This window comes from Hemiscyllium ocellatum, chromosome 33, assembly GCF_020745735.1.
Source record: "Hemiscyllium ocellatum isolate sHemOce1 chromosome 33, sHemOce1.pat.X.cur, whole genome shotgun sequence".
NCBI lineage: Eukaryota > Metazoa > Chordata > Chondrichthyes > Orectolobiformes > Hemiscylliidae > Hemiscyllium > Hemiscyllium ocellatum.
In genome coordinates, this window is record NC_083433.1 from 48,371,469 (window position 1) to 48,392,694 (window position 21,226).

The window sequence follows — 21,226 nt, forward strand, 5'->3', positions numbered from 1 at the left end:
CAGCGTCGTTCCCTAACACGGTCTCCAAGGAGCTGAAGCTGGGTGCAGTGCCCACAGGGACGGTGGAATTCTCCCTGAGCTATCACATCTCACAAGATGGAGCGTGCAACTGCCCTAAATGCCATCTCGACTGCTGTAACAATAAAGTTAAAAGGACTTTATTTGAGTTTACCTGTACATTTTGCTGAGCTGAGCTGTCCGAAGCCTCTCATGTCAAAGCGTTCCTGCTTACTCTGCTACCAACGGCATGTCTCTCTAGCCCTCCAAATTTAATTTTGGTCAGGGATGGAAGGAGACACGAAAGTGATGTAGTGTTTAGGCTTTCAGCACTCCTTGACATCTGGCCCCAGACTACCTGCTCCCCAGTGCAGGTCTGCTCTTGGCCTTGGAGGGTGTCTTGCTGAGGTCTTTCTTCTGGTAGTGATGATTGTGTCGATGCAAATCCTCACCCTGACAGGCAATCCGTGTTATTGCAGTCCTCTCGAACTTTCTGTCCATTTGTATTGCGTTTATGAATTCCTTGCATTCCAAAATGTGTCTCTCTCTCCATAGTTAGACAGTTTGATGTCCTTGTGAATACAAGGTTATTGGAAAAGAACACCATTAGACGTAGGGACAACAATATATCTGTCCGCTCAGTGAGTCTGCTTTTCCTTCGATTAGGTTATATTTATTTTGTGAATACCCCATTCCACTTTCCTGTGATTTCCCCGTTACGCTTGTATAAAAATCTGTCTCAGCCTTGAAGATATTTAATGATCCAGCCTCAACAGTCCTCTGAATTTTCTACAATTGTTTCCCTCTCACTGATGTGAGACTTGGTGGTCTTTAATCTGGTGATTTACCCACTCCATCTTGCATAAAATTCCCAATTCTTCTTCATCTCCTGTGTCAATTTGCTCAAGGGTCAAACGGTCACTCTCCCTGAATCCAGGAACTGCTTCTCCAAACTGAAGAGCGATTCGTACGGTGTGTTTAACATATTCTCTGACTCTGTGAACAGGCTGTCCCCTTAGTCTCTAATACTCCCATTCTTTCCCGCGTTATCCTCTTCCCCTTAATAAACCAAAATAAAATGACTGTGGATTCTTGCTAATCTAACCCGCGAAAGTTTTATCACCCCTCCTTCTGCTCTTCCACTGATTGTTTAAGTTTAGCCCTCCACTTGCTATATTCTTTTAGGACCTTCATTGACCTGCTCACTTGGTACCTGCTTTAAGCATCTCTTTCCCTTTTCATCCTGTTCGGAATTTGTGTCGACATCTGAGGTTCACTGGGTTTGTTTTCCAAAATTTTATCTTCGGTGTAAAATGCTGGGCCGACACTGTCAACAATGCAATTTTAATCAAATGATTCCCTCAACCACCGCCCCACCTTGTTCTGCTACAGTTTCACCCAGAAGCAACTGCACTTTGGCCAGATCCTGTCATTGTTTTCCATAAAATCTGTCTCCCCAATGCAAAAAGGTCTTATTTACATTTTGGGGTCTTTTCCTTCGCAAAGTCAAAATGTGTGATATCACGATCACTGGTCCTATAATACTCTCCCACTTGGAACAGCTGACTGACTTCGTTGCCAACAGTGAGGCCCAGCATTGCACTGCCCATTGTTGTATCTGAACTGCATTGATATAAGAAGCTCTCTGGAATACATTTCAAAACACCTGCCCCTCTTAAAAATTTATCACTGATCGAATGAATGTTTGGAATTGAAATGCTTGAATGTAACTATCCTATTATTGTTTTACACACCTCAATAACCTGGTCATATACTTGCACCCGTACTTTCCTTTATCTGGGGGTCTATAATATATCCCTAGCAGTGTTTCTGTCATGGTTTTGCTCCTGAGCTCTAACCACTAAGCCTCTTTAGAAGATCCTTTCAAGATATTGTCCCTTCTTACGCCAGTAACTGACTCCATAATTAATAAGGCAACATCACCTCCTCTTTTACCCCTCTCTTCTGTCCTGACTCTTGTTCTGGTACCACAGAATATTGAGTTGTTAGCCCCGACCTCCCTTAAACACATCTGTGTAATGGGAAAAATGTCACACTTCCACATGTCACCTCGTTTCCTTGTCATATCTGTCTGTCTGATAATATTACCAGCAACAAGGTAAAGCACATCCCACCTGGAATATATCGCCTGGAATACTCTGCACCTCGGAGTTCTTCAGTCATTCACTGTTCGTTATCAACCTGTCCAATTCATGAACCAAAACTGTAACTCTGGGACTGAATGAATACTGTTGAATTTGAAATTCCTTTTTAGTAAATGTGTTCATCAAATGCAACTTTCCAGAACTGAACAGTCAGCTCCAAATACCACGAGTTTCGGTTGATTAGTTTCTGCTCAGTGTGCAGAAGGGACAGCCCTCAGTGATGGAGAAAGTGAGGACTGGTGATTAGAGTTGAAAATTGTGGCGCTGGAAAAGCACAGCAGTCAGGCTGCATCTGAGCAGCAGCAGAGTCAAAGCTTCCCATGTTTTCCATTCCATAATACACAGAATATTGGGAACCATACTTGCTCAGGAAGGCAGCACTGTACAGAGTCCTGAAATGGAAAGCAGTCAATCAGTTGGTTGGACAGGGAGTAAAAAGTTGTGGTGAAATACAGACTGTTTGAAATACAAACATAAGGATAGATAAATCCCTCGGCCAGACAGGAAACACTCTAGGTTACTACAAGAAGAGAGGAAAGAGATTTCTGTGCCTTTGTCAATGGTCTTTGCGCCTTCACTCTCCATTGGAGTAGCGTCGGTTGATTGGAGTGTGGTAAATGTAATCCTTTGTTCAGGCAAAGAAACAGGGATTTTCCTGAGAATGACAGACCAGTCAGTCTTACATCAGTATTGGGAAAACTATTGGAGAGGATTCTGGAAAAACAAGGTTTGATTAGAAATAGTCAGCATGGATTTATGAGGGGCAGGTCATACCTCACAGCTCTTATTGGATTATTTGACGATGGGATTAAACACACTGAAGAAGGTAGAGCAGTGAATGCGGAGTGCATGGATTTTAACAAGGTGTTTGATAAACTTCCCCATGGTAGTTTCATTCAGAATGTAAGGAGGCATGGTATACAGGGAGACCTACCTGTCTGGATACAGAATTAGCTAACACATAGAATACAGAGGGTGGTGGTAAATTGGAAGTATTCAGTGTGGAGTAGGTGAGCAGTGGTGTTCCGTAAGGATCGGTTCTAGGACCTCTGCTGTTTGTGATTTTGATAAATGACTTGGATGCCGAAGTGAAAGGGTAGGTTCGTAAGTTTGATGATGTAACACAGATTGGTGGAACTATGGATAGAGTGGAGGGCTGTTGTAGTTTGCAACAGGAACATTGACAGATGCAGTACCCAGCTGCGAAGTGGCAGATGGTGTTCAATATGAAAAGTGGCATACGATTCATTTTGGAAGGTTGAAGTTGAATGCAGAATACAGGGTTAAAGGCAGGATTCTTACATTGTGGAGGAACGGGGGGGTCATATGGTTCATGACATAGCTCCCACAAAGTTGCTACCCAGATTTATAAGGTTGTTAAGGATGTGTTTGATGTGTTCATTATCCCAGGGATTGAGTTTAACAGCTGCGAGGTTATGCTGCTACTCTATGGAGCCCTGGTGAGACCACACTTAGAATATTGTGATCAGCTCTGGTTGCCTCATTGTAGGAAAGATGTGGAAGCTTTGGTGAGATTGCTGAGGAGATTTATCAAGATGCTGCCTCGACTGGAGGGTATGTCTACAAAGAAAATTTGAGGGAGCTAGGGTGTTTTCCTCATTGGAACGAAGAAGAATGGAAAGTGACTTGACAGGGATGTTCAAGATGGTGAGACACATAGATAGAGTGGATAGCCATTTACTTTCTGCCAGGGTGGAAATGACTCTCGACGGAGTATGATTTTCAGGTAATTGGAGGAAGGTTTAGGGGTGATGTCAGAGGTAGGCTCTTTCACAGAGGGGTGGGTGTGTACAATGAGCAGCCAGCAATTGTAGTAATGTCAACTATATTCGGTATATATAATTGGATAGGCACATGAATGATAGTATAATGAAAGGTATGTAGGTTAGTTTGAACTTAGAGTAGGATCAAAGGTCGACAGAAAGTCAAAGACCGAAGTGTCTGTACAGTGCTGCACTGTTCTGCACTGTTCTGTGTTTCCAGTTTCACCCAGCTTGTGGATTGTCATCAATTGTTGAATGTGTGATGGAGTGATGTGCGTGAGATCAGGAAGCTTTGGAGGGATGTAAGGCCAATACCTCCAGTTATGGTGTGTATTGTTACAGTCACCTGAAAGCCAGTATAATATGTGTGGTTACTTAGACCAGACAGAATCCGCCAAGTTCAGTTATTAATGTGATTTTGGATTGCCGTTTGCTGCTGGTTACTTCACATACATTCTACTGTATGATCCATGTAGTAATCTCTGACAATTCACAGAGATGTACAAATTTATTTTGATGCTGGAGAATGTGAAGGTGCCATTTATTGGATATGGATTTAGAGGCACAAGGCACTGCAATAGATTGTCAACTTGTTGATGTCTTCACCCGGGGTGCAGGTGTATGGAATCTTGGAGGCAGGTCAGATTTCATCACTATAGGTAACTTGTATGGTGTGATTCTGGCTCTCCATGTCAACACGTCTGCTCTCTGGGCCAGGCTCTGACTGAAGATGAATTTTAAAACTTGGTTGCTGGTCAGCCATTAGTATTTAACCTGGACAACATTTGTACCTACACTGAGACCAGTGATAGTCTGTTGACGGGTTCTCCCTCTGCCCAAGGTGGATTCCAAATTACTTGTTTTGAAGTAATGTTTGGCTGACTGCCCCGAACCAGGTTAGAAACTCAATGTACAGATTTTGGAAAAGGCAACTGAGTCTCTGTGTATCTCAGGCAGCTGTGAGGTCCAATAACAGTGTAAATGATTTCAGATCTATTGGAAGCAATTTTCAGCAGAGCTCGTTGCGAGGTGGTGAGTTTACTGAGCCGAACAATAGTCGGATGTTTCCTATATTTCATGAATTGGGCAAAAATAAGATGTGAACGATAATCATTCAACTGAACTATAATCACTTCGATCAATTGTGTTGATTCTATATTTATGGGATTAAAATATAAACTCCTGTCAAGACTTTCTAACACAGAAATAAAGCATGTACATTTTATTTTATCGGAGAAAGACCATAACTCTTGTGCTGATCAGAATTAGATATTTAATGTCAGGATTCAAAGCAATGTTTTGCTACTCCCATATTTTTAAAGTGGTTGGCTTCTGAATGATTTGATGTTCAGAGTGAGGAAACGATTGAACATACAAATAGAATTAGCGTTCTTTAACATTTATATATAAACAATCAGTTTAATTTCTCTCTGAAATGTACGATCTTCAGCTATTTGCCAGCAATTTAAAACTTGCAATAATTCACTATGGACTGTGAATATTAAACTAAATAAATTATTTTTGTTATCAAATTTTAGTGAATAATAATTTGAAAACTTCCAATTTTTAGAATGAATGATGTTTAATATGAAACGTGGAGAGTGAAAAAAAAAACGAACGTAATATTGTGTCAGCGAAAAGTCAAAGCTTTCCAAAGAGTTTTGTGACAAAGCAATGATATATTTGTTTTAGTAATGGGAATACAACATGTAAAATATTGATGTGGGAGTAATAATTAGACTTCATAATGAAGCTGACCTTGCAATACTTGCATTTTAAATGCTTATGCTGCACCAAATAATCAGATATTTGCGGGCATTTACATAGTGAAATAATTGGATACTGACTTTTATTTACAGCTGACACATGATAGAGTACAAAACTTTAAAGTACAGGAGGAAGCCATTGGCCATTATGTATGCATCAGTTCCAAAAATATTTCCCAAGCACCTCCCATTTGCCAGCCCTCTGTCTGTTGCCCGTTAAATTGATAATTTCCAAATATATATCCGGTTCTCTTTTGAATCTTCATCCACAACTTTCCCAGCCGGTCAATTCCAATTCGTAACAACTCTCTAAATAAAGACATTTTTCCTTATTTCACTTCCAGCTCTTTTACTGACAACTTTGAGATTAGAATTCCTTGATGCTATAATGCCAGCTAACAGAGTATTCTTTTTCTACTCTGCAACTTTTTTCATACTTCTGAGCACCGCAATAAATTCACATCTTTGTCAGTTCTGCTCCAGGAACAATAAGCCTTGCAAGAACTTGAACAAACACTACAACGGAAAAACAAGCAGAAAACTAGTCTCCAGGATATATGAAAATCAACTAGCTACAAAAATTTGATCCCAATACGAATGTCTTACTTACTGATGAGGAAGTACGCCACTTTGACTAGGTCTGCATATCCATCCTAGGACAGGCCAAACAGAGACAAGCACAAGAATTCCTGGAAACATGGCATTCCAACTGGAACTCCATCAGCAAACACATCAATTTTGACTCCATCTACCATCCTCTGAGAAAAAGGGCAGGAAATGACATCATCGACACGGGAAATTACATTACCAACTGAAGGAAACCGAATCATTTAAATAGAAAGTGGGAGATAATACCAGCACTTCACTGGATGCTCACTTACTGAGCACTGTCAATGGAACAAACTAGGAACTGCCTTTAGCTATTGCTTCAGAATATATCTGAGTGTTCGTGGCTGCCACCACATAGAATCATTGAATGAAAATGCGAGCCTGCATCACCAAGTGCATATCCAAAGGCTTTTTTTAAAGTTTGTGAGATTACCTGATCAATCACCCGCCTAGGAAATGCATTCTAGACACATGTTATAAGGGGCAGAAATGTGGCTCAGTGGTTAGCACGCCTGTCTTAGAGTGCTGGGAACACAGGTTTGATTCCAGCTTTGGATGACTGCCTGTATGGATTTTGCACATTCCTCCCATATCCGCGTGGGTTTCCTGTAGGTACTCCGATTTCCTCCCACAATCCAAAGATGTGCAGGATAAGTGAATTGGCCATGCTAAATTGCCCAAAGTGTTCAGGGACATGTAGGTTAGGTACATTAGTCAGCGGTAAATATAGGAGGAATGTGTTTGGGTGGATTACTTTTTGCAGGATCAGTGTGGACTTTTTGGGCTGAAGGGCCTGTTTCCACACATAGGAACTTTATATTCTATGTCTGTGCCACCCTCTCAGTTCAATACAGACTCCAGAAATCCCGTCTCAATCCCCTGCCTTTCACTTTAAGTATGTTTCCTTTTGTTTTTGACCGTTAGAGTAAGGGAAACAGCTGCTGTCGGTTCATCCTTTCCATATACCTTATGCTCTTGTATACCTGTACCAGGTTCCCTCCTCCACCTTCCCTGCTGCAAAGAAAAAAGGAGCAAGTTTAGCCCTCGCTCTTCAAAGTTTGAGTTGTCACTTGTCTTGTTAATTCAGATGTGCATCCTCTCACATTTATCAGTGTTAAACTTCATCGGCCATAAGTCTGGATATTGAAATCATCTGTTTATATCGTCCTGTAGCCTAACCCTGTCCTCCTCACTGTGAAGCACCCAGCTAATCTTTGTGTCAACCCCAACATTAGTTATCATTCCACTTCCATCCATCTTCCACATTCTCACCATCATCATTTATGAATATCACAAACAAACCTTGATTTCCTTCCTGTTCTCCACATGTTATTTACAAAGGAATAATTAAGAATTCCATTCTCTTGTTGTTCTTATTTTGGGGAATTTACAGTGTGATGTAGTTAACACCTATTATGAGGGTGCTGCAAATTCCATTTTCGATACAAAGTTAAATTCACCTTTTACATCTGTCCCTCAGCATGTCTTATTCATAAAGTGTGTACCTAATTTAGGGTGAACTTCGGTTTGGCACCTTGCACTGGAACATTAGCCTGTTGTGTGGCACTGTCCTTTGTAACAATAGTGAAAACTGAAGAAATTTTTCATCTGCAAGATGGACACAGACTCGTTGCTTGAATCAGTTAATGTGATGAGGATAAATATTCAATTAAATTCCATGTTATGGACAAAGCGCAGGAGATCAAATCATATTCTCATGTCTACCTTGAATTGGAAGCAAATACATACTGTTAAAAACATTCAAAAATGTTGAGACACAACACCTGGGAGGGGGGGGGAACACGTCACCTGCATTTGATGGAGATACAAACTACAGAGTGAATGTACAATCTGATAAAGAATCAAGTGATAGAAAAAGAAGTGCATCAAATTTTAGTTTTCAATGGAATCAGATCCCAAATTTCCTGAACATTGGTGGTTTTCACCCAACCTCACTTTTCCGAAAACAACCTTTTCCCAGTCACTCAAACTTCATTAGCCATTCTTCCTCCCCGTCCTACTCTTTCTTTACACTCCTACTTCCCTTGCACTACCCCTTCTGCTGCCACATACTCTTCCACTGATGATATCTCTTCACACCCTTCTTCTGCCACTCCCACTGTAAGTTACACCAATTCCTTAGTTACTCCCACTTCCACTGGCCATCCCTTACCCATTTTAGCTTTCCACTGGAGTGATGGGAGCTGCTAGATTCTGTGCTGGTATTGGTCATCAGTGAATGATGAGATTGAGATGTTGAATGCCCAATAGGAACAGACAATAGTGTATGTCTGTCACTGTGTAATGTACCGGTAATAGGGTGGTTTTGTTTCCCCATATAGAGTGGAACTTTTTTCTGTCTCTCTGTCACAGCGCTTCAACAAACAGCCTCATCCCAAATAGGAAAGACCTCTCCTCAGAATCAGAAGTCCATGCATTTGTTTGTCCTTAAACGTTGCGAGGACAGTGACTACATTGTTCAATTATGCCGTGTTCTACCCCTTTTTCTCTTGAGTATTTTAACTGATTTTACAATGTCAGTTGAGGTGCCATCAAAGTAGTATTTGACTCATGTAGCATCATTGACTCTCAGGAAACTGTGGTCAATGGGAATTGGAGGAAATTCTGTGCTGATAATTCCCTCATTGAATAATGACACCTTCCCAAGAGCCTATTGGGAATGACAAATAAACTCCGCCCTTGCTAGTGCCTTCCAAAACCATGGATGGATTTGTCTTATTAATAACATCAAGATGCATTCAGTTTTCACAGTTTGGTCTAAAATCTCAGAAAAGTAAGACCTTGCTGGTTGAGTGTCACCCCAATGAAATCAGAGCATTACAATAAGATAATGATTCCGATTATTTTCAATCATTTACTTTCTGAGGACTGGTCGTGCAGTGTCGTTGCCACTGAGATCAACATTTTTTTTTCTGTTCAACAGCATCACATCACATTGGCTAAAGGCTGCACCATTCCCCAATTCTACTTAATTCTCCAGTTCATTCGCCATGCTTGCCACATATACAAGGCCCACAAGACGGAATAACTTAGAGATGCCTATAAGCCTTTGGAAGATGCCACCCCACCCATGTCATTCAATCTGAGTCCATCCCCTCCCCCAAGCCCACCTCCTGTCGTGTATTCTCCTTCCCTCCTAACCGTCCACGCTCTAATGCTGAATGTTCTGTACTCGGCAAAGGTCTCAGCTTTATCCCTCTGTGCCCCCACTTCAATGAATTTCAGGCACGACATAATGTTGAACTCCTCTTCCACCGTCTTCTCTCGGTGTCCATTTCTTTGTGCAAGAGTACCCTCCCCATCCCATATACCATTCGCCCAGCTCCAACACTCTCCCTACACCTGGACCCATTCCTCTGGCATTTACTTGAACTCAATCTGTTCATTGAGAACGCTCCAAATGAGTTTGGTTGTCTTAAATTCTCTGTATCCCCCTCACCCTATCCAACCTATCACCCTCTGAACAGACTGTACGCTGTATGCTTCGATCCAACCCTGACGATGTTATTCAGCCTGTGCCGATAAGGGAGGTGCTGCTGTAGTCTGGTGGACTGAACCTCTACAATTCAGAGGCTGAGTGCCAGCTCTCAGATACCTCCACATATCACCTGCTGGTCCATAACCCTACCATGGCACATCAGGTTATTTTATTAACTAAATATGACCACATTTCATCTGGAGATTCCCCCCCACTTGCCCCTCTACTGTCCCCTCCACACTCATCCCCACCTAACAGTCCAGAAACTGATGGTCCTGTGATAGCAGAGTTCACTTTTATCTCCTCCTGAAAATCCACAAACAGAACTGCCCATGCAGACCCATTGCTTCAGCCTGCTCCTGCCATACAGAGGGGGTGCATGGATACACACGTGGGCCCAAGTTATACCTGTTCCTTCATGGGGTACGTAGACCATTCCTTGTTCCAGTTCTATTCCAGCCCCCATCCACAACTCTTTATCCGATAATTAGATGATATCATCGCTGCTGCTCCTCTCTCTTGTCCACAATTGGAAAAGTTCATCGTTTCCAATTTGCACCCCTCCCTCACATTCACCTGGTCGACCTCTGACTCCTCCCTTCCTTTCCTCGATATCTCTGCTTCGATGTCTGGGGATAGACCGGTCACTGATATCCAGTATTAACCCACCGACTCCGACAGCTACCTGGAGTATACATCCTCACACCCTGTTTCCTGCAAAGGCTCCATTCCATTCCCCCATTTCCTTCGTCTCCTCCGCATTGGTTCTGATGATGTCAACTACAAAAATGTGGCCTCTGAAATGTCCGACCAGTTCCGACCCACCTCCTGCACTTCTACCCTCAGCCTCTTTCTTACCTCCTGCAACAGCGTTAGAGTTCCCCTTGTCCTTACCTATCATCCCACCAGCATTCACATGCAGAGGATCATTAGTCTGCATTTCCCCCACCTCCAGCGTGATGCCACCACCAGACACATATTTGCCTCCTCTCCCTTTTCCTCCTTCTGAAGGACAATTCCTCCAGGACACCCTGGTCCGCTCGTTATTCTCGCCCAACACCTTCCCCCCACGCTTCCATCACAGGTCCACTTCACTTTCCCCTGCCGAAGTTGTTACGTTTCCCATTTACCTCCTCCCTCTTCACTATCCAAGGGTCAAACATACCTCCCAGGTGAAGCAGCATCATACAAACATTTCCCACCGTCCGGTCTACTACATTCGCTGCTCACATTGTGGTCTGCTCTACATTGAGGAAACTAAAGGTAGACTGGGTGTCCACTGGACTGAATATCCAAGATGTGCCTATGCAAAAGACAGTGTCTCACAATTGTTTTGTCTCACAATGCAATACGTCATCGATATTTAGAGCCCTCTGAAATATAGGAACTTTGTAATTTCTCATTTAATGTCCATAATAAATTACTCGAGATTCAACTGAGATAGCAGCTTTGCTTATATCGTTCAGATCAGTCAATTTATTACAGTTCAGAAAGAAACAGTAATCGATAGAGGGAAACTCAGCTGGTCTGTCACCCTCTGAGCAGAGATACACAGAATTAACCTTTGATTTCAATATGACTTTTTCAGAACAGTGTCACCTCATATTCAATATGTTAACTCTGTTTCTCTCTGCAGTTACTTCCTCATCTGTTGCATTTCTCCACCATTTTCTGTTTGCATTTCATGTTTCCGTATCACTATATTTCATGTTTCTTGTCAGGTTTACATGCTGAGTTTGGTTATATATGGACAATATATAACCAAATCCTTTCCGGTTCCTATTATAGTTGGTGTGTCTGGGACACCTGTTTTACGACCGAAATGTGTTTCTTCTTTAAGATTCAAAGGAAAGAAAGAATTTTTTTTTCTGAATATCCTGTAAATCTCAGGAACTCCACTTTGTTTAAAAAGACATTTTAGAGGCAGCTGAAATTTCATGAGATAATAGGAATAGATTATTTATGGTGGAGCACTCTGTGACCATGTTGAACAAACTTGTCTACCCTGTCTCCAAAGGCTTTGATTACATATCGCAGAATTATTTACAGCAAAAGTGGGGGAAACTCAGCCCATTGTCTCTTCCAGCTTGGAATGACTATATTTCTACTGTTACTCTCCTGTATTGTCCCCATAGCTCTTCACATTTTGTTATTAGTGTCTGCTTTTAATTGTAAATATTCTGTCTGATATGAACGATATGATCCAAATTCAACAAATAAAACAGAACTGAGAGGGCAAGCTCAGCAGGTCTGGCAGTATCTGTGAAGAGAAATCAAAATTAATGTTTCAGGTCCAGTGACTCTACTCAATCTGTATACCCAAATATTAAATGGTGTGTATATAAATATTGCTCATTTTATCACATTTAAAATTATCCTGTTCAGATCACATTGTCATTCAGCATTACATCTCCCAAATGTTGGCTGTTTCCCTGTTGTGCATTAGATTTAATTCTATCTGTCAGAAAGAGTGATGATGACTGGGGAATATCATTGTAATTCCCCATGCAGTCTCCGCAGCCACTGCCCCCCATTCCGCCTTATCTCGCAGCCAATGTCATGTCCATTCGAACCTGACTCATTAATTCATAAGTCTTAATGAGTACGTTCATTGCCATTAAAACTTTGGTTTTGGAGTGAGGACAAAATGTGTAAAAATAATACTGTTTTACAGCAAATAAAACTGCATTTAGAAGGTTGTCAATTTGTATAAATTAATTACAGAAGTATATTCTCTGTGGAAGTTCCAAAGTTGCCTTATTAGAGCAGTGAGAGGAACATTCAGAGAAGTCTACACTTCCTGTCTATGTTCAGGGAAACTGCCCAATGACAGTCTGTTGGCTAGCGTTTGTTCCCATGGAGGGGAGATCAGCACAGTAACAACATCCTGATTGTCATTCTTTTGGGGGGGGGATGGATTTGGGAGAGATGGTTACAGCAAAGTAAACGGACAACAGGACAAGATCATCTAGCCTACGAAAAGATAACATCCATCATTCTCCCTCACAACTGACTTCACTAGAGTAATTGGTAATGGGAGATTTAACCAATATCAAGCAATGCCAACACGTAGACCAGTTCAGTTATATTGTAAACTGAATGTACTGTATTGAAAGCTGGGACTGTTTGCTCAGTGACTGTGATTAATGTCAGTCTCCATGCAATGTAACTGTGTCACTGGAGGGTTTCCCCCTCCTATTAGTGAGGGGCTTCATTCACTGTGCTATCCCACTGTAGTAGCAGATGCATCAGCTCCAACAGTAACAGAGATCAACAGCTGGGTAGACAGAGAGAGGACAGATCTGAATCTGGGAATAGCAGACTGGAATATTTCAACAATGGATAGGACATTTTCCTTGAGTCTTTTCAAGATCTCCCCCTATTAGGAATTTCTGCCATATCGGATATCAGCAGTGCGGATGATTATTCTGGGCAGGGTGAAGGGTGTGCTACTAACATATTCTCGCTATTGTTGGTGTCCTCTACCTCTGTCCATTCATTAAACCCATAAACAAGTTTGAACCTCGTGGCAATTTCTGTTATCTATATTTGTCAGAGAAAGAAACTATTGTCTACAGTGTCAATTGCAGTCTCCATTCATTACCCATGAATGGCAAACCACTCCCTCACAAACATCTGAGAACAAACCTGTGCACAACCTCGAGATCTCTTTTTGCCCTGAACTGATTTATGTCTCGTGTTCTCTCTGTCACCAAACCTGTCCACTCCCAGCTCATAATATCCCCGATCTTCATCTCTGTGTCAGTGCTGTTGCTCAACAAACCATTGGCTGCACGTTGGTAAAATTTAGACTTAACGCTTCAAGCTCTCTTCTGGACACTTTGTCAATTACAAATATTTCAATCACAAAATTGTTCTTGTCTCGGACGTTGCTTCATGATTAGGACAATGTATGAATGTAGGAATGTCGCAGGAGCAAAGCTTATTAAATTAAAGATATTGTTTCAAGTGATTTGTTTCAAGTCCTCCCACAGCTGATGACAGAACTTAAATAAAAATGATAAGAATTGGAATAAAAGTGAATTTCATGAAAAACACCGTAAAAGCAACATTTTGTCTGGAAACCTTCCTGTTTCACTGATCACCTTCAGTAAAGAAATCTAACGTTATTACCCGGCCTGGGTTAAGTGAGACTTCAGACCCATAACAATGTGCTTAACTTTCTATTGGCTTGTCGAATGGCCTCAGAGTCAGGGCAATTAGTGATGGGACCAAATGCTGCCCTCAGCAGAGATACCAACATCCCACGAAATAACAACATTGAAGGTGAAATCAAATAAAGGATGATGCTGTAAATCTGAAATTATACAAAGAAATGCAAAGAAACTAACAGAAAGTGCTGGGGAACTTTCCTGAACTGAATGCAGCTGGAAAAGAGTGTGATTAATACCGTTGACTGGGAAGTCTGCTTTGAAGGGGAGGGGGAATCAATAGAGAAGGAAAGATATAGAAGAAAAAGAGCAAACAAACAGAATGATGATCAACTGGGGTGGTATAAAATGTAAGATTCAGTTCATTTACTTTTCACTTATCCCATTATCCGGAATATCATGCTGCCGTAGATATAGATATCGCCCACTTTTCAAAAGTTGGCTTTTCACCACTTCCCTTTCCGAATGACCTACATGGGGACTTAGTTTCGCTAACCAAAAGAAATCCAAAGAGGATTTTCACTTTTACGAAGAAAGCCGAAATTTTTCCCACACAAATTAGTGCTACTGCACTTTACACCATATTAACTTGCGAACAGTGTCGTAGGAACATTCTACTTTCTGATACCGAGGGATACCTATATATCTAAGATCATGATTAAATCGATTTGACATCTCTGTCTATCTTCCCTGAGTGTGGTCATTTTCTTATATTTGTTAATGGGATATGGGTATCCCTGACTGGACCACCATTATTCACTTTTCAAGTTGCCCTTGAGAAGACATTGAGCCACTGCAGTCCACCTGTTTGATCTGATTTGATTTGATTTATTTTAGACAAATGTACGACGGAAATATTTGTTTTGCATGTAGTGCAGGCACATGATAGTAAACAAGAAAACAGAGATCATAGGGTCCTTGGACAGAGTGAGGCATACATGGTTACAGCTTCACAGGAGGTGGGCAAAGCAAGATCGACATTAGCAAGATTAATATTATTTGAAAAGTTAGAGATGTCTATTCATCAGTCTAATAATGTTAGGGAAGGAAGTATTCCTGAGCATGCTGGTCCATGTTTTCAAGCCTCTGTATCTCCTCCCTGTTGGAAGAGTTTGAAGGAGATCATTACAGGTTTGGGAGAGATCTTTGATGTTGCCAGCCTTTCTGTGACAATGGTAAGTATAAATGGATGGAAGATTGTCTTCCGTGATGGTCTGGTCTGCGCACACAACCGTTTGTAGTATATTATTGTCCTGGGCAGAGCCGTTACCATGTCAGGCCATTATACACGCCAATAAAATGCGTTGAGTAGCCAGTATACAGAGCATTGGGAGATTGACAGTTCCAAAATAGTTCGATGTTAACAATTGGCTGTTAAATGGATAGCCACATTCTGGTCGCTGTTTTGACAAGAAATTTAAATTATGTCCATGATACCAAAACCAGTTGAGTTAATTGCATTGCCAACATCGAACCAATGAGCCATCAACTTCTTCAAACGAATACATTAGTCATGACCATCACAACGAGGGAGAAAGAGACAGACACGTAAGGAAGGAGAGAGAGAACACAGTGAGGCAAACAGATTGGCAGTAAGTCTAAGAGAGAAAGGAAGCAAAACAAGGAAATAGACAGTCACATGGGCAGGGAGAAGGGAAGATAATAGGTTCAGGGAAAGAAGCAGAAGACAGGGAGAAGGAAAACAGAGGGAATCAAACAGTGTGAGAGAAACAGTGAGAAAAGACCACGGGGAGCTGGGGATGGGGTCAGGGGGAGCTGGGGGTGGGAAATTGGAGGAGCGGGGGTGAGGACCAGAGAGAGCTGGGCGTGAGTACTGGACGGAGCTGGAAGGAGGGAGGTGAGGATTTATGTTGACTTGTAGCAAGATATCCAGGCAGATCATAGTAAGCAAGGATGTACAGAACGACGGTTGTATAACATGACTGAAAGGCATATAGGTTACGCTGCACTAAGCGAGATCAGCATGAACAAGATCAGCATTATCTGAGATTAGAGAGTCCATTCATCAGTCTAATAACAGGCATGAAGAAGCTGTTCCTGAACTTGTTGCTCTGTGTGTTCAAGCTTCTGTATCTTTTAACCTGATGGAAGACGTTGTGGGAGGTCTTTACAGACATGTGATGGGTCTTTGGTAATGTTAGAACAAAAAACATTCCAGTACAGGAACAGGCCAAGCCTGCACCGTGGATCTGTGGTCCAAGCCTGCGCCGAACCAAATCCTCTATCTAAACCTGTCGCCTATTTTCTAAGGGTCTGTATCCCTTTGTTCCCTGCCCATCCATGTATCTTTCCAGAAACATCTTAAATAGAACACCACTGGTCACAGTTCTCCATTTCGAGAAACTCTCTTCCCCTACTACTCTCTGTCTCTTGTTGCCCAGCCAGTTCTTTATCCACATAGTGAGCACACCCTGGACCCCATGTGACTTCACTTTCCCCATAAGCCGATCATGGAAAAACTTATCAAATGCCTTCCTGAACTCCATGTACATGACATCTACATCCCCTCCCTCATCAATTAAATTTGTCACTTCCTCAAAGAATTCTATTAAGTTGGTAAGACATGACCTTGCCTGCACAAAACATGTTGACTGCCACTGACAAGATTTTATTCATCCAAATGAGAATAGATCCTATCCCTCAGTATCTTCTCTAGCAGCTTCAGTACCCCTGATAACAGGCTCACTGGTCTATAATTAACTGGATTATTCATGCTACTCTTCTTAAACAAGGGGATTAGCAATTTTCCGGTCCTTCGCGACCTCAGTTCTGTTCAAGGATGCTACTAACATATCTGTTAAGGCAGCAGCTATTTCCTGTCTCCCTTCACTCAGTAAGCTGGGATAGAATTTGGTAGTCTTCCTGTGGCAACGAGCCGTGTAAATAGAGTCAATGGTTGGGAGATTGGAGTCCATCATAGTCTGGGCTGTGAACACAATCTTCTGTAGTTTCTGATGGTCCTGGGCAGAGCGTTGCTGCACCAGGCCGTTACGCACCTGGACAGTCCGCTGACAAAAGTGCATCTGTAGAAGTAGTGCATGCTGAATTTCCTGAGTCACGTGAGAAAGCAGAGGCGTTGTTGAACCACCATACCTTCATACCTATGTGAGAAGACCAGGGTAAGTTGTCAGTTATCGTCACTCCGAAGGAGTTGATGCCCTGCACCTCCCTCAACCGTTAGTGTAGTTGAGTGCGTGGTCCCCTCCTTTTTTTTACTGAAGTCAATGATCAGTTCCTTACTATTGTCGAATTTGAGAGAGAGGGTTATCATTACACCATGCCACCAAGCCCGAGATCTGCTTTTTGTATTCTGACCCATCATTGTTTGATATCCCTCCAGATTTGGTGATGCCATCAGTGAATTTGCAGCTGGGGTTGTTTGGAATTTAACAACACAGCCGTGGGTGTACAGGGTGTACAGTACGGGGCTGAAGACAGGCGTGGGTGTACAGGGAGCACAGTAGGGGGCTGAGGGGCACAGCCATGGGTGTACAGGGAGTACAGTAGGGGGCTGAGGACACAGCCGTGGGTGTACAGGGAATACAGTACGGGGCTGAAGACAGGCGTCGGTGTACAGGGAGTACAGCAGGGGGCTGAGGGACACAGCCACGGGAGTACAGGGAGTACAGTAGAGGGCTGAGAACCACAGCGAGGGGTGTACAGGGAGTACAGTAGGGGGCTGAGCACACAACTGTGGGCGTACAGGGAGTACAGCAGGCGACTGAGGGACACAACCATAGGAGTACAGGGAGTACAGTAGGGAGCTGAGGGCACAGACGTGTGTGTACAGGGAGTACAGTAGGGGGCTGATGACACAGCCGTGTGTGTACAGGGAGTACAGTAGGGGGCTGAGGACACAGCCGTGGGTGTACGGGAAGGCCAGTACGGGTTAACGGCGCAGCCGTGGGTGTACAGGGAGTATTGTCGGGTGTTGAGGACACATCCTTCAGGAGCTCCAGTGTTGAGTGTTATTGTGGAGGAGGGACTTTTACTTATCTTCACTGATTGTGGCCTGTCAGTCAGAAACCTGAGGATCCAGTAGCAGAGGGTTGAACGAGACCAAAGTAGTGGAGTTTTGTGATTAGTCTGTAAGTGATAATGATTTTGAAGGTGGAGCTTTAGTCAATGAGCAGGAGTCTGGTGTAGGTGTCCTTGTTGTCCAAATGTTCCAGAGATCATGCAGGGCTCGGATATGGCACCCGGTATATCAGTAGGCAAATTATAGGGCAGCAGGGCAGGCTGGGAGACTGGAGGTGATAACCAGCCTTTCAAATGACTTCATGATTATTGACGTCAGAACCAATAGACGATAGTCTTTCAGGGCACGGTCCATGGGCTTTCTCACTTACGAGGATGATGGTGGCCTTCTTGAATCAGGTTGGGACTTCGGTTTCAGGAGGCAGAGACAGAAGTTGTATGTGAATACCTCTGACAGTTGGTCCACACAGGATGTTAGTGCTCAGCTTGGAACACTGTCCAGGCCCATCACTTTCTTTGGTTTGACTCACTGGAAGACTGACCATGACTGCAGCGGTGATAGCGGGCACAGGTACATTCTGGGCCTTTTGGGGCCGGTGTCAGCTCCCAGTTAGTGACAGTCACACAGTCATTTGTTATTGACATCCCCTCCCCCACCTCCCTCCGTCGTCATCAACACACAGTAACATTGGTTGGTGTGAGCAAGTTCTGTGTCACCATAATGGGGTAAATTCATAATAAAATGGTGTGCAGGGTGTCAGTGCCAGCGGTGCAAGGAGTGAGGACTTTGCAGGTGTAATTCCAGTCAAGCCACTGCTTTAACCTGAATGGAGTCAAGCACCTTGACTGTTGTGCCTTTTCTATGGTGGACCGTCCTTAGATAGTCAAGAAGTGCCATTTACACGAACCATCTGACCTGACGAGTTTCACTAATTTTGCAGATGATACAATGATGATTGGATGGGCAGGTGATATTGAGGAAGTGGGGAGGCTGCAGAAAGAATAGGGCAGTTTATGACACTAGGAAAACATATAGCAGATGGAACACAATATGGGAACGTCTGAGATTAAACACTTCAGTAGGCGGAATACAGGCAGACACTATGTTCTAAAAGGCTTCATGCAATCTGAAACACAAAAGGACTTTGGAGTACTCGTCCTCTTCTTGTGGTTAATGTGCAGGTTCAGTTGGCAGTTAGAAAAGCAAATACAATGTTCACATTCATTTCAGGAGAGCTAGAATACAAGATCAGAGACATACTGCTGCGAATGTAATGGGCTATGGTCAGACGAAATTTGGATGATTATGAGCGGTTCTGGGGAAAGGTCTGCGGGTGTTGGACATGATCTATCCTGGGAATGATGGCTTGTCATATGAGCAGCAGTTGAGGGCTCGATGTCGGTACTCAAAGGAATTTAGAAGAATGGTGTGGGGGAACACATCTGTTTGAAACTGATCGATTACGGCAACGATTGATACAGTTAGAGGATAAAAGATATTTCCACTAGTCATGGAGACGATGACAAAATGGCACAGTTTCTTCGTGAAGAGACAGCCTTAATAGCCTTAGTCTATTGCTACATCGCATGCCCTTGTGGTCATATAGTCAATTATACAGTGCAGAATTGAAAGTCTCTGACCTGCACTCGCAATTCTTGTATTTGTGTGTCGATTTGACTTCACCCTCTGGTCAATGGTAACCCCTGTAATATGGACGGTGGGAGGATTCAGTGTCTGCCAGTAGCGCAGTAATGTGTTGAATATAAGCAGCTATCTGTGGATCTCACCTGCCAGGAGTACATTGTCTCTATGATGATTATCATTTTCAATCGGGTATTTTCAAAGGATCAATCCTGTTACGCTAATATTGTTGAATTTAACAAAACAGATGCAATTTATCACAGCACTCAGCAACAAGGAGCCATCGAATATTGAACACTCTTCTAATAACAGAAAGGTCTAAAATGTTCAGTATCAGAAACACTGCTTTCCTGTTCATGTTCAAATCAGACAACCTGTGCCATCAAGGTGCTCAACTTGGAACCTTTTAACCTTATTTTTTGGTTATGTGAATCGCTGGATGGGCCCGCCATTTCCTATCCGTCCCCAGTTGCCCCCTTGAGAAAGTGGTGCTGAGCTGCCTTCTTGTACTGCTGCTGTCCACCTGCTGTGCGTTGACCCACAATGCCACGAGGGAGGGAATTCCAAGGTTTTGACCCAGCAACAGTGAAAGAAAGGTGATATATTTCCAACTCAGGATATTAACCGTTTTGGAGGGGAGCTTGAAAGTGGTGTTCGCAAAAGTCTGCTGTCCTTGTCATTCTAGATGGAAGTGCTTGTAGGATTGGAAACTGCCGTCTGAAGATCTTTGGAGAATTTCTGCAGTGCATCTTGTAGAGGGTACACACTGCTGCTCCTGAACGTTGGTGGTGAAGGGAATGAATGCTTGTGGATGTCATTGGGCTGCAAGCAATTGGGCTGTATTGTTCTGGATGGTGTCAAGATTCTTCAGTGTCGTTGTGGCTGCTCTCATTCAGGCAATTGGGGAGCATTCCATCTCACTCCTGACTTTTGCCTTGTCGAAGGTCGGCATGCTTTGGGAAGACAGAAGATGAGTTACTCGCGCAGTAATCCTTACCTCTGATCTGTTCTTATATTAATGTGGCGAGTCCAGTTGAGTTTCTGGTCAATGGTAACCCCAAGTGTATTGATAGTGAGGGGGGGGGGGGGGGAGGAATTTAGTGGCAAATATGCTGCTGAATATCAAGTGGTTATATTGTTTCTTACTGGTGATGGCCATTGTCTGGCATTTGTGTGGTGCGAGTTTTTACTTGTCACTTGTCAGCCCAAGTCGGGGTATTGTCCAGACCTTGTTGCATTTTGGCATGGATTGCCTTCCATACCTGAGCATTTGCGAATGGTGCTGAACGTTGTGCAGTCATTGTCAAACATCCCCACTTCTGACCTTATGATGGAGAGAGAAGGCCATTGATGAAGCAGCAGAGAAGTTTGGACCTAGGTTTCATCCGGAGGGCCACTGAAGATGTTACCTAATATGGTGATGAAACGTCTGAAAATGAACATTCCAGGTTATGGAGCAAACCTACATCCACACTATCCTGAGGGACTACTGCAGAGATATTCTGGAACTGAATATCTCCAACAACAATGACCATTTTCCTATCTGTCAGTAATGACTCCAATAATGAAGTACTTGCCCGCAATATCCTTTTT